Here is a 12,446-nt window from a genome sequence, read left to right on the forward strand (position 1 = left end):
GTGATTTGAAGCTTTTAAAGTAACAGTTATCCTTGAAGAAAATAAACATAAAATGATACCATTAAGGAATTCAAGTTAAAAATATTGGAAAAAAGTTTGAGGAAAATATTAATTTCAATTATTTTTGCTACTATTTAATATTTATAAAATTTAATAAAGAAAGCCAAGGAGATACAAGGAAATAGCCAAAGTGGACAAAAATTATCTGGCAAATCCAATCAGTAAGAAAAACACATGATTCAAGGGTCAGAACGAAGGGTTGAGCCTGCTTTTGCTTATTTATTGGTCAAGTTAATTTATTAATTGCTAATTGTTACAATTATTTGAACAGGGTGCAATAGTCCAAATTCTATTTCATCACATTTGAATACAACAAAATTTCAATGATTCAGAAAAGGAATAATATATTAAATGGAATACACACATAAAAAAAAATCATAGAAAACTTTAAAAGCATTGTGTTATTATTTATTTTAAATATAGCCTATACAGATTAACTGCAAATGCATATTATGGTGTAAAATGACATAAATTAATGCAAAATTGCAAATGTCACTTGCTTCAAAGTATATAGTCATGTTTCCTGAAGAGAAATGTGTTAAAAACCAAAAAATTAATTCTTGATTCAGAATTTGAAATTATATTGGAGGGAGAATTATATTGTTGACCTTTTTTTAAGCTGCTAATGTTAACCTGGCTCTCCTTTCTGATTGAAATGCCAAAAATTTAAAAAGAAAGATAATTTATATTTTCTTACTAAATAAAATTGCATGTTGAATCCAAATTAACCTCAAGATGGGATATCTTTTTAATGAAGAGACACATGAATGGCTAAAAGATGCCCCAAACTTATATTCATATTTCACCATATTATACATGAAGAGTTATAAGTTGTTTACTTCTATTTTAATTAATTTAAATCAACTATTCATAGAGCACTGTCTACAATCACAATCACTTGAACAAAAATACGATGGGAAAACTCTCAAAAGCAATTCTGAGGCTCTATGTACCCTAGATGCTATATATTCCTACAACACATTTTGGCCTCAAAGCATCTGTTCATCAAAGCCACAGTGCAAAATGGACCGCTTCTCCAGATCCTCAAAGACTCTATCAGCCTCAGTCCATGAAAATGCTAATTAGGATTTTACACCCAAATGTCACCAACCTATCCTACCAGCAAAGCTGTTTTTTCTCAGACAAGATCTTAAGGACACCACCCCCTGACTCTTCTCACAAGGACTAAACCAAAATCTGGCCTTAAAATCACTTTATGGCCATTGTGTTGAGCATCACCTTAGCTTTGACTCCCCAAAACTCCAACTCTGCAAAATTTATCACTTAGCTGGCAAGGGTAGAAAAAAGGAAGTCTGGAGGAGACTTCCCTTCGACCTAAAATGCCCTAAGTCTCACACTCGATGTTTCTTTCCTCTTAGTCCTCACTTTTGTCCCACTTGAACTTCAAGATGGAGAGAAATTTCTGAAATGGGAGGAATCTGTAGGTCCCCAATCGCACTGCCAGAATCATAGGCTGGTAAAAAGAAATAAATAGCTAAATCTGCTATTGTCACAATTCATTAATTAATCATTCTTTATTCTTTCCAATAAAAACTCAATCCCCCAGTAAAATTACTAATTTCTGAGTTATTGAGAAATTAATTTTGTCTTTGAATAATATCAGAACAGTATCAGAGAAAGAGGATTGGAAACTTTGATCTCTCCACAGAATATGTGATCTAGAATATCAGCGATACTCCCAACCCATTGCTTATATAGATTTTGTAGATAAGGAAATTAGGTTAAGATCAACTCATGACTGATTCTGGGAGAAAACCCAATTATTTATTATTGCTGCTACAATGATGGCAATGGTATATTTAAGAAGATATATCCGACACTCACCCTATCTCTGAAAAAATTACTCAATAAAAGACCCACAAAATGTCTAGCCTTGACCAGCGTAACTCTCTTTTGTGTCCTTCAAGATAAAATTATTGCAAATCAAATTAAATACGTTACAAAATAGGGTTATTAAAGTTGTGTGACATCTACCAAAAATGATTTTTTTTTGATTCAAAGTTTATCTGTGGTACTCCCTTCCACCAATATTTCTAGAACTAAAGCTTTTTTTTTCAACTTTATCAGGATAAAACGAAATGATCTGCACATAGAAGAATACTAGTTCTATTCCTTACATCAGTAAGTACTTTATTTTTAACAAGAAAAAACAACCAATAATTTAAAAATAAGATTATTTCTGTGTAGCTTCAAATTCTAAATAATTTTTGGATGAGACACTTTCTTTTGGGTATGTGCATGCACTGGGGTCTACTGAGAATTAAAACATTTATAGTAATTTATGTAATTATGATGAATATATAACATATTCTATATTTTGAAGAAACAATAAAGAATTCTATGATGTTGTGACAAGAAAAAGGAAGTAATTATGTTTACAATTCATCCAAAAATGACATCATAATTATAAATGAAAAAGAAAAAGTCTCAAACATTTCCCTAGTTTAACCCTTAGAAATTATCTGGTTTGCCAAAATACTATTATTATTGACCTTCACTCTAGCATTGAAAACATGTAGGCTCATCTAAGCATTATTAATGCTTAATACAGAGGAGGTCTGCACTATGTTCACCACTGCATCCAATAAACAGAGTCAAAAGGCAAGGAAAAGCTATTAAACCTTACTTTATTATTAATGATGATTGGTAATTATTTTTAACCATCCTGCATCCAAGCAATCATGTCTGTTTGCTTGTTTGGTAAATTAGATCTTAAAATATGGCACATCTTTACTTATTCAAAAATATTCACCAGTAAATGTACCTTTAGTATGAAAATTATTTCAGTTATTTTTAGGTTTAAATTTCCTTAGTTTAAAGTCTGCCTTTTTCTTTGAAGAACACGCAGGTCTCTTTTAGTATTAATCTAGTTAAAGGATTGTTCTCCCGCAAAAATTTACCAATACAATTTACCAATAAAATCCTCTGTTAAGATTCTCCCAGCTTCCCTCTTAACTAAAGCTGCATCCATACTAACAAAATGGCTTAACTGAGTTGGCCAGTTGGACTGAATAATTTGGTGTGTGTGTTTTGTAACCCAACCAAACAGTGTACCATTAATAGGCTGGTGTTTAAGTAAAAATAGGAAGTTTGTGCCTACACATATAAAAAGAAGAGAATGGAGGCAACATGATTATTACCCAAATAATGCAGGTAAAATTTTGAGGGAAATCCTAAGTTGTTCAAGTAGAAACCATTTGTTTTCTTCAAAAGAGATACTTAAAATTATGTTGGTATAACTTTAAGAAAGTTCCATAAGCATGGAAGATATGGAAGCAACGATTCCTGCAAGGATCTGTTTCGACTATGCTTTTAAATGTAATGTACATGATGAATCAAGAGATGTTAAGATTATACAACCATCAAAGAAACAATATAACATGATGTTTTTCAAATACCTGCAATTTGAGACACAAAACATAAAAAATCTGTTTCAGACATTTTATAGTACTTCTTACTGACAATAGCAAATCAACTTTCTCCAGTTAACACCTTAAACTTGAGATCAAACCAAATAGTTTGATAAATTTAATGTTGTAAGTCAAAGCAAATGGCATATATTAGAAATAAGGAAAAACTCTACATATTTAGGAATTAAATGAAAATTTTGAAATTTTGAACTGAATTAAAACTTACATATAACATATTCAAAGGATTGAGATTTTTCATTTAAATTTATCATATCAGTTTGAACCCAGCCTTACTTCTATGAATATCTCTTTTCTCTTTTCTCTGTGAATGAGTTGGTAAGAAGAATGCCACATTCATTCTGATAAGCCAGCAGATAAGCAATGTGGAAACTGATTTAGAGCCTCTACCACTAGAAATGTCAAAACAGTTGTTATGTTCTTACAGGATGACAGCACTGGGCCTGAGATGTCAAACATAATTAAAATTTTTATTTTCAAATGTACTCCACAGTTTATACATAGTGAAAGTATGTCTTAACCTTTTGAACTTACAGAGTGCTGTGCTCTGCAAAAATGTGAAAGGCTTTTAGTTTAGACTCCATTTGGGAGTGAAATCATTTCATCAATCGGTACCCAGAGGTTTCCTTCAGGATTTGGCATGAAAAGACTGGCATTTCATTAAAATGTGCTGACAACTGAAAGAGCAAATTCTAGCAGGACTGAGTTCTCTCACCCTCCCATCTATGACTCTCAAAGTTTTTTCCCAGAAGGTTTTCTAAATTAGAGAACAAATTTTGGTGTCCTTCTTTTTCTGGTGATATCACTCAGTTCATTTTTTGAAAGGTGAGAGGGTCAGAAGTTGCATGTTACTTAGTCACATTTATTTATTATTTACTTACTAACTTTTTCCCAAAGTCTTTCCCTTGGCGACATGAGTAATAAAATGCCTGGTGGGGGGAAGGTCTCTACCTTTTTATTACACACATTCGAAACACTGAACGTACAGAACTCACCACGTAATTCAGAGAATATCACCATGGAGCTATGTCCGAAAAAAGGAGGGGGAAAAGGGAATTCCAAAAGCACGGATATTCCAAAGAAGATCCTCTATTTTCACATCCCCACAGTGTAACCTGAGGAGCCTTGACTTACCCACAACCACAGCCGAGGACCTTACATCCAGCCCTGAAGTATAATTGGTATAGTCATGGGTGTTGAATCCTTTACTAGAGAATAAGTTTCCTGAGGGCAAGAAAAATGTTGTATTCATGTGTTTATCAGCTACAGAGGCTTCATGATACCTTGCACATAGGTGGTTCTTACAAAGTTTTTTAAAATCAATCAATCAATTTTGTTGGAGGGTCGAAAAGCCGCACATGGAACCTCAGCCCTCCAAAGACCAGGGCAGTAGTGGAATGACTCAGAGCTGTGGCTCGGGCACCCAGCTGCTTAATATTGAATTTCAGCGCCACTACTTACTAACTGTGTGATTCTGGGTAAGGTAATCTCATCACTGTACTTCTGTTTCTTCATATATAATATGGTTATTGTTAGGATTAAATGAGATATGTATAAGATTATTAAAACAGTTCCTGGCACATAGTTAAGCACTCATTAAATACTAGCTACCACCATTAACTTCCCTTAATGTGTCAGTGATGTGAAAACCTATTGAAAGACTCATCACTGCGGTGTTAGAGATTAGGAGTTAGTTACTCCTGTGGCGCCAAGGTAAATGTGTAAATGTCTGTTAATGTCAAAAGGTCTCCAGGTAGTGGAATTTCAGTCAGTGGTTGCTGTGAGCTAAGGAATTTAGAGTTACCCACTGGAAATCTGAGTGATGCAGCAACCTTCATCATTCTGGATTACAGAGGTTTGCTAGAGTTTAGAAAGGTTTTCTAAAGTTTTCTTCCAGTTACATCCCAAAAACTGACCCCAGAAATGTTCCTGTGATCCCAGCGCCTACAAACCCTCTTTTTTTCCCTAGATATGCATACTAGTGTTCCCTCTAGACCTTTATTTCCAGAGCAGTTAGGCTGTTTCTTAGCAGTAAACTGGGTTCCAACTTGCTTTTTCTCTGATTTTAAAGAAAATACCTCTACAAGTCTACTATTATGTTTGCTGCTGGTTTCTAATGCTCCCTCCATCCTTAGGTTACCAAGATTTTTTATTAGTAATAAACACTAAACCTTATCAAGTATCTTTTTGGGCAGCTATCAAATTAATCATGCTTTCGCCTCTTATTAGAGTGAATTTCAGTAGTAGAATTCCTAATATTGAGCCACTTTTGCATTCATGACATGAAGGAATCTTGGTAATGAGGTATACATTCCAATATACTACTACATTCTATATGATAATATTTTAAGATTTTTTTACATCAATATTCCCAAGTGAGACTGGAATAGGGCATAGCTTTCTATTTTGCATTATCAGAGTCAAATATGCATACCAATATTATGATTGTTTTTAAAAACAGATCTGATTTCCTCATTCCCCAATATTTCCAAAGATTTGAATATTACCAGTTATCTTTTCTTTGAAGATTTAAAATAAATCACCCATAAAGTCATCCCAGTCAGGAATTTATGAGATACGGTTTTAGAGAAAGGTTCCCAGTCATCTGTCTTTACTGATGTATTTGTCATTTCTATCTTTTCTTGAACCAATCTTGGTATTTTCACTTTTCCATATCTTTATACTTTTCATTAATATTTTCAGGATTATTATACTATTGGAATACTTATTTTATAAACCTTATTTCCTCTTTATCTACAGTTATTTTTCCTTACTCCTTTTCTACATTTGTGGTGTCTTATGATGAATCTAGCTAATTGCTTGCTTACCATATTCCATTTTTTAGACTAGACTTGAGCCTTTTTTATTATCTTCTTTTTTACCAATCTTTTTCTATTTATGAAAAAAATTGGTTTTCTTTTTACTTAATATTTTCTCCTAGTTTCCTTAGTTTTAATTTATTAACTTCTACATTTATATGTGACACTTTCCTGCTGTTTTCCTTAGATTTTATCTTTTAAACTTTCAAGTTGGATGCTGAGTTCATTATTTTCATTCATTTTTTAATGTATGGAAGGTGATCGGAGTTATAAATATTTCCTCTGAGTTCAGCTTTGCTGAAATCTTCTCTTTTTAATAAATAGTGCTCTAATTCTCATTAATTTCTAGATATTTGTAATTTATATTTTGTTTTTCTATTTCACGTCAGTTGTCTTGGAAAAGGTTTTTTTAAATTTTATATTTGTTTATTTACTCTTTTGAATGTTTGAAATGTTTATTTTTCTAAATGTTTGTTATTTAGTTTCTTACTTGTTTAAAGATAATTTTCATTGTTTATTCCTTTTTGGTAATGGACTTCTAATTTTTATTCAGTTGTGATCAGAAGATATAGTTGCACTCTTTCTGAAGTATTTTTAATGTTTTCTTTGTGGACTAACATATGGTTGTTTTTGTAAATGTTTCATAGTACTTAAAACTATGTGGTTTCTTTTCGAAGGCATTAAGTATGATGCATTCCATTAATACATTTATAATAATTGTTCAAATTCATTTTGTCTATTTTTTAATCTTCCTGCTCTATCAGGCTCAAATTACTGATGTAACAGATAGCTCTCTACAACTGAGAATACAATTATTATTATTTAAATGAAAGCTACAAAAGATAAAGACAAAATGATTAATGATGCCCTAACAATGATAAGTAAAATAAAGAAAGCACAGCTAGACATTTGCTAATTCCTCATCTATTATAAGAGGAGGTCAATATATATCATTTCATTTCTCAAACTGTAAAATGAGAATATTTCAATTAATGGAGATAATTACTATTAGATCTAAAAATATGCTATAATATATACTTTCAAGTTGATGTTTCATGCGATGGAGGAGTTAGGAGAGAGCACAAAGGAAACAGATATTATATATCAACAGAAAGGAAACAGAACACAGCAAAAAAGCCAAAAATAGAATCACACATAAATAAACATGAATATAAGAGAATTAAATCCAAACAGCTATCATAGCAATGAAGGTAAGTGAGATAAAAACCACTTTTTAAAAGAAATTGACTCCCAAACTAAGAAGAGGTAAAAGAAACAAATCCCAACCATATAATGTATAGGTGACATCCAAAACACTGTCATTCACAGCACGAATAAAAAAGGGCAGACAAAGGAAAACCAGAAGCACACACGTTAAAAGAGAATAAATAAAGTAACACCAGCATTGGGCAAAAGTGAAAACAATATACAGAACATTAAACAAAACAAAGAGAGTTGCCCTTTTTTTAATAAACGATTCTTTGTTTCAATAAATTTCTTAACAAGAACATAATACAGATGGTGTATTTTAGGATTCCTTGCATATGTAAATTTATTTTTAGGTTACCTTCACACATGAATAAAAACATGACTGATGTGAAATATTGGGGTCATGTTAGTTTACCCTTACTGACTCTTTATGTATTGCTTGGTTGACTACTGGTATGTAATGTCCCCAAGAGAATACTGAAGCCAGTTTGATTATTTTCCTAACATTTTCAAGTGATGTGTTTCTTTGGCTTGCATACTTAATATTTACAGCATAATTTTGTTGTTAATTTGTATTATCTACCCGGAATACACTACTTCCTTTAATTCTTGCAGCATCTCTATGTTATTTGAGGTTCATTGCAACATACTCAAAGTGATCGGTTCTGGTCTTAGTTATGGAGAAGGCAGACTCTATGGTACTTCAGATAAACCTCCCCCAAACTGTTCCACTTACACAGCACTTTCTTAGACAAATTCCAAGAAATTTGCTAAAACTCTGTTGCTGATATAAAGATTTTCTTGATATTGCATTTTATCAGAGACTGTAATATCAAGCTTGTATCAATATATCAAGATAAGACTTTGGGCATATCATTCCAGAAGCAAGTTGTTATCTACCAATTAATTCTTCCACAAGATTTTCTCATTCTTTTAAAAATATTTTGATATATTCAAACACACAGAAAATTACAGCATTACATAACAAATACCCATGTAATCACAACCCAGAATTAACAGTATGCTAACGACATTTTGCTATCTTTGCTTTGGATCTCTTTTTAATTATTATTGAGAAACTAATTCCAGACTGTGAGCCTTTCTTTGAGTCATTCTGCTCTTTTCTTCTCAGAGATAACCACCATCCAACTCATTCAGGTTTCTATACTTTATTACATATGTGAATCCCCCTATTACTGTTGCATTGCATCTAGTTTTTATCAGTATACATACATAGTCTCATGCTGTACTTTGTATATTTAACACTATTTTTCAAATCTATCACTTTGAAACATTTTAACACACTTAGAAATCAAGGTCATTCACCTCTGAGTACTTGAAAAAAAATGTAGGTTCTCTGCTACGGTGGGGACCTGTATGTTAGGTCTCATACATACCTATTAGATTAAGCTTGTTAATTAAATTGTTTAGACCTTCTGCATTCTTGAAAACTTTTTTGTTTGCTTGATTTATTGGTTACTAAAAAAGGCATGTGCAAATCTCCTGTCATAACTATGGAGTGGTCAAGTTCTCTTTATAACACTGTCAATTTTTGCTTTAAATATATATTTTTAACAAAGTTTACCCTTATGATAAAAACGTTTAAAACCTACTCTCTTAGCGACTTTCAAATATACAGTACAGTATTGTTAACCAAAATCACCATGGTATATATTACATCCCTAGGACTTATTTATTTTATAACTGGAAGTTTGTACATTTTGACCACATTTACCCTTTAAATATTTAATATTAAAATATTTAAATATGCATCAAGTATTTTAAAGCCATGATACATAAAGTTTAATTTTATTATTTCTGGTGGAATAGTCCCTTTATCATCTATATGATATCCATTTTCATCCCTATTAATGTTTTGCATGCTAAATAATTTTTTATTAATCAACAAGCATTTATTTTGCTGCTGTTTCCTGGTACATTTTTTCTAAAAATGTATTTTATATTTCTGGGTTACTATATAATTTTTTGTGTTTAGCACAAAGGGAGTAGACATAGTGTCTAACAAATTTGAGTCTCTCTTTTGCATATGTGAATTTAATCTATTTTTATAATGATTTCTGGTATATTTTATCTCTGCCATCTTCTTTTGTGTTTTATTTTTATAATGATTTTTTCTTTGCTTCATTTGCTTCATTTTTTTTTTTTTTGCCTTCATATTGAGTTACTGACATTTTCCCTTTTAATTTTTTCCTGTTTATTTCCCTCTGTTGATTAGAAATAGATTAAGGAGTGGATTTGTTTTTATTTGTCCATCTCAGAATTGAGACAGTTCTTTCAGTCTAAAAACCTATGTTTTCATAAATTTTCTAAAATTCTAGACCATCAAACTTGTTTTCAAATATTTTTCTTCCCATCTCTATCTAACCTTTTTTAACTCATATGTAGGTCTTTTTATTTCATAGTTCCATGTCTTTTCATTTCTTCTTCATATTTTCCAACACTTAATTTCTCTGCATAGTATTCTAAATATCTTCCTCTTTCAACTATTGCTAATCTTTTATTTTATATATACTATGATTTTAACTTTAAAAATCATAGTTTTAATTTCTGGAATTTCTATTTCAGTATTTTTTAATTTCCCAATTCTTTTTCCATAGTGTTCTGATTTTTGTGTAATAGTTTATATTGCTTCCTTTTTTTCTCTTTAACATATGGAAAATAGTCCTTTGGTCCATTTCAGACAGATTTTTCTTGGCATGTAAATCAAGCTGTTTTATACATCTACTCAGTCTGTTCATTTCCTCCTATAATAAATATTATAATTTATTGTGCCATCATTGTCTGTGGTGCTGTTTCCTGGGAAGTCTACATGTTCTGGGTTGTGGAAAAGTCTCCTTGGGATGATTTTTCATATGCCTCTCCTAAAGCCTCATGTGTTTTACCAGTTTTACACCCATGTGTGCTTATTTTTGAACAGATAACTGCTAAAATGCACGAGAGGTGCAAATTTGAACACCACACTCAAGTTTGGCGATTCAGATTTGGAGTTGTAATTTCTTATGGGTGGTGCTCTTCCCATCAAACCACAGAGGTATTTCCCAGTCTATATGTACTTTTTCTAGCCCCTTATTTCAAGGACTGGTATTTTCAATGCTTAATGGTTCTGAGCTTTATGTAAGCAGTTCAGTTTTAGCTCCCTGCCAAGCACAGGCCTGGGTTTCATCTCTGACTTGAGTCCAGGTCTTGGAACCTTAGTTACAGTGGCACAAGTCCAGTTCTAACACTTTTCAGCTTCAGCGTCCCACACTTGTAACTATGGCTTTCCAATTCTTCGTTTCTAGCTCTTAGGGCCTTTCTTTGTTGTTTTTAAGAATTGATGTGTATCTTCTAAAGTTTGTTGGTAAATTTATTAACATGTGTTTTAGATAGGGGTGGGATTTTCTGAGTTAGTTTACACATCATATTGACCAGAGATCTAATAAACTATTTTCTGTCCTTGAAATTCAGTAACTTCCCTAAATAATATCTTGATATGATTATCCTCTATTAGTTTTGCCTGGAATATAATTAGCCTTATTGATTTGCTTTATCTTAGTAAATGCTCTACTATGAATCTCAATGTTGATTCTGTTCCATTAGCTCCATTCTCCCCATTAAGCATTTCATTTGCCATATGCTATACTTTTTTTTTGAAATTTTCACATATATTGTATTCTCTCAGATGACAACAACCTCTTTATCTATGAGATTCTTTCCAGTCTGTTTTCAGTAACCTTTAGTTGGTTTTCCGCTGTGTCAGTTTGGTCTCTAAGGCACGAATAGACAATTATCATGTGAATATACTGACGCATTCAATTTGTTAAGAGGTCTGTTCTCCTCAAATTGATCTAAAGATTATATGAAATCCCAACCAAAATTCTAGGAGACTTTTTATGAAACTTGAAAAGCTAATTCTAAAATTACATGGTTAAATACAGGATCTAGAAAACCCCAAGAAAATTTTGAAGAACAAAGTTGGAGGATGTACTCTATCACATTTAAGGTTTACTATAAAGCTATAGTAAACAAGACAGCTTGGTACTGATGCAAAAGAAAATAAATAGGTCAGGAGAAAAGAATAAAATCCATTTTAAAAAAATGACACACATATGATCAATAGTTTTTGACCAATATAATTCAATGGGAAATTGTGTGTAGGAGGGGTGGTCTTTTCAATAAATTATTCTGAGAGATCCACAATCTGAAAGAACCTTGACACTTACCTAATGTTACATACAAAATTAATTTGTAATGTACCATAGCTTTAATGTGCAGGCAAAAATCTAAAGCCTTTAATAGAACATTTTCAAGAACTTAGGATTGGTTATAATTCATTGGGCAGGTTGCAAAAAGTACTAACCATAAAAGAAAAAAGTTAAATTGGACTTCATTAAAATGAAAATCATCCAAAAATATACCATTAAGAACAAGCCACAGACTGGGAGGAAAATAGTCTCCACTTATTTATCTGATAAAGAATTCATATTTAGAAGGTGTGAAGAACTAGTGTACATCACTAAGGAAAAAAACACCCATTTTTAAGTGAGCAAAAAAAAATGAACAGACACTACACAAAAGAAGATATATAAATGGCCAATAAATAAGAAAAGGTGCTAAACGTCATTACTCACACTCCCCGTAGTTAGAGGTCTGTGCGGCATATCTCATGGCTGCCATAGTCCACCATTTATGCCATGTCCACAGGCGTTTCTTCCTGAGGAGAAATCCAAAAGAGGAAGGTCAGTGGGACACAACGTTAATCTCAGGGCCACATTGCCATGCATGCTCTCTTTTCTCCAGCATCCATTCTAAATTCCTCCCACCCTCTATCACCTCAGTTGGTCTAAGTGGTAGTGTGATCCAGACCTTCGAAAGGCACTATTAAAGGAATGAAAAGACAAACCACCGG

The 12,446-nt window shown here is 32.2% G+C and overlaps 1 long non-coding RNA gene across 2 annotated transcripts in view; it reads right to left on the reverse strand.

Moving 5' to 3' along the window:
- The window catches only part of LOC116154053 (uncharacterized), a 293,948-nt gene that overhangs the window by 186,301 nt on the left and 95,201 nt on the right, over nucleotides 1-12,446 (reverse strand). For both annotated transcript variants that reach the window (XR_010381777.1, XR_010381778.1), the window contains exon 2: nucleotides 12,169-12,251. This is a non-coding gene — a long non-coding RNA (uncharacterized LOC116154053). The remainder of the gene's footprint in view (nucleotides 1-12,168; nucleotides 12,252-12,446) is intronic.

The sequence above is a fragment of the Camelus dromedarius genome, chromosome 7 (genome assembly GCF_036321535.1).
Source record: "Camelus dromedarius isolate mCamDro1 chromosome 7, mCamDro1.pat, whole genome shotgun sequence".
In the NCBI taxonomy this organism is placed as follows: Eukaryota; Metazoa; Chordata; class Mammalia; order Artiodactyla; family Camelidae; genus Camelus; species Camelus dromedarius.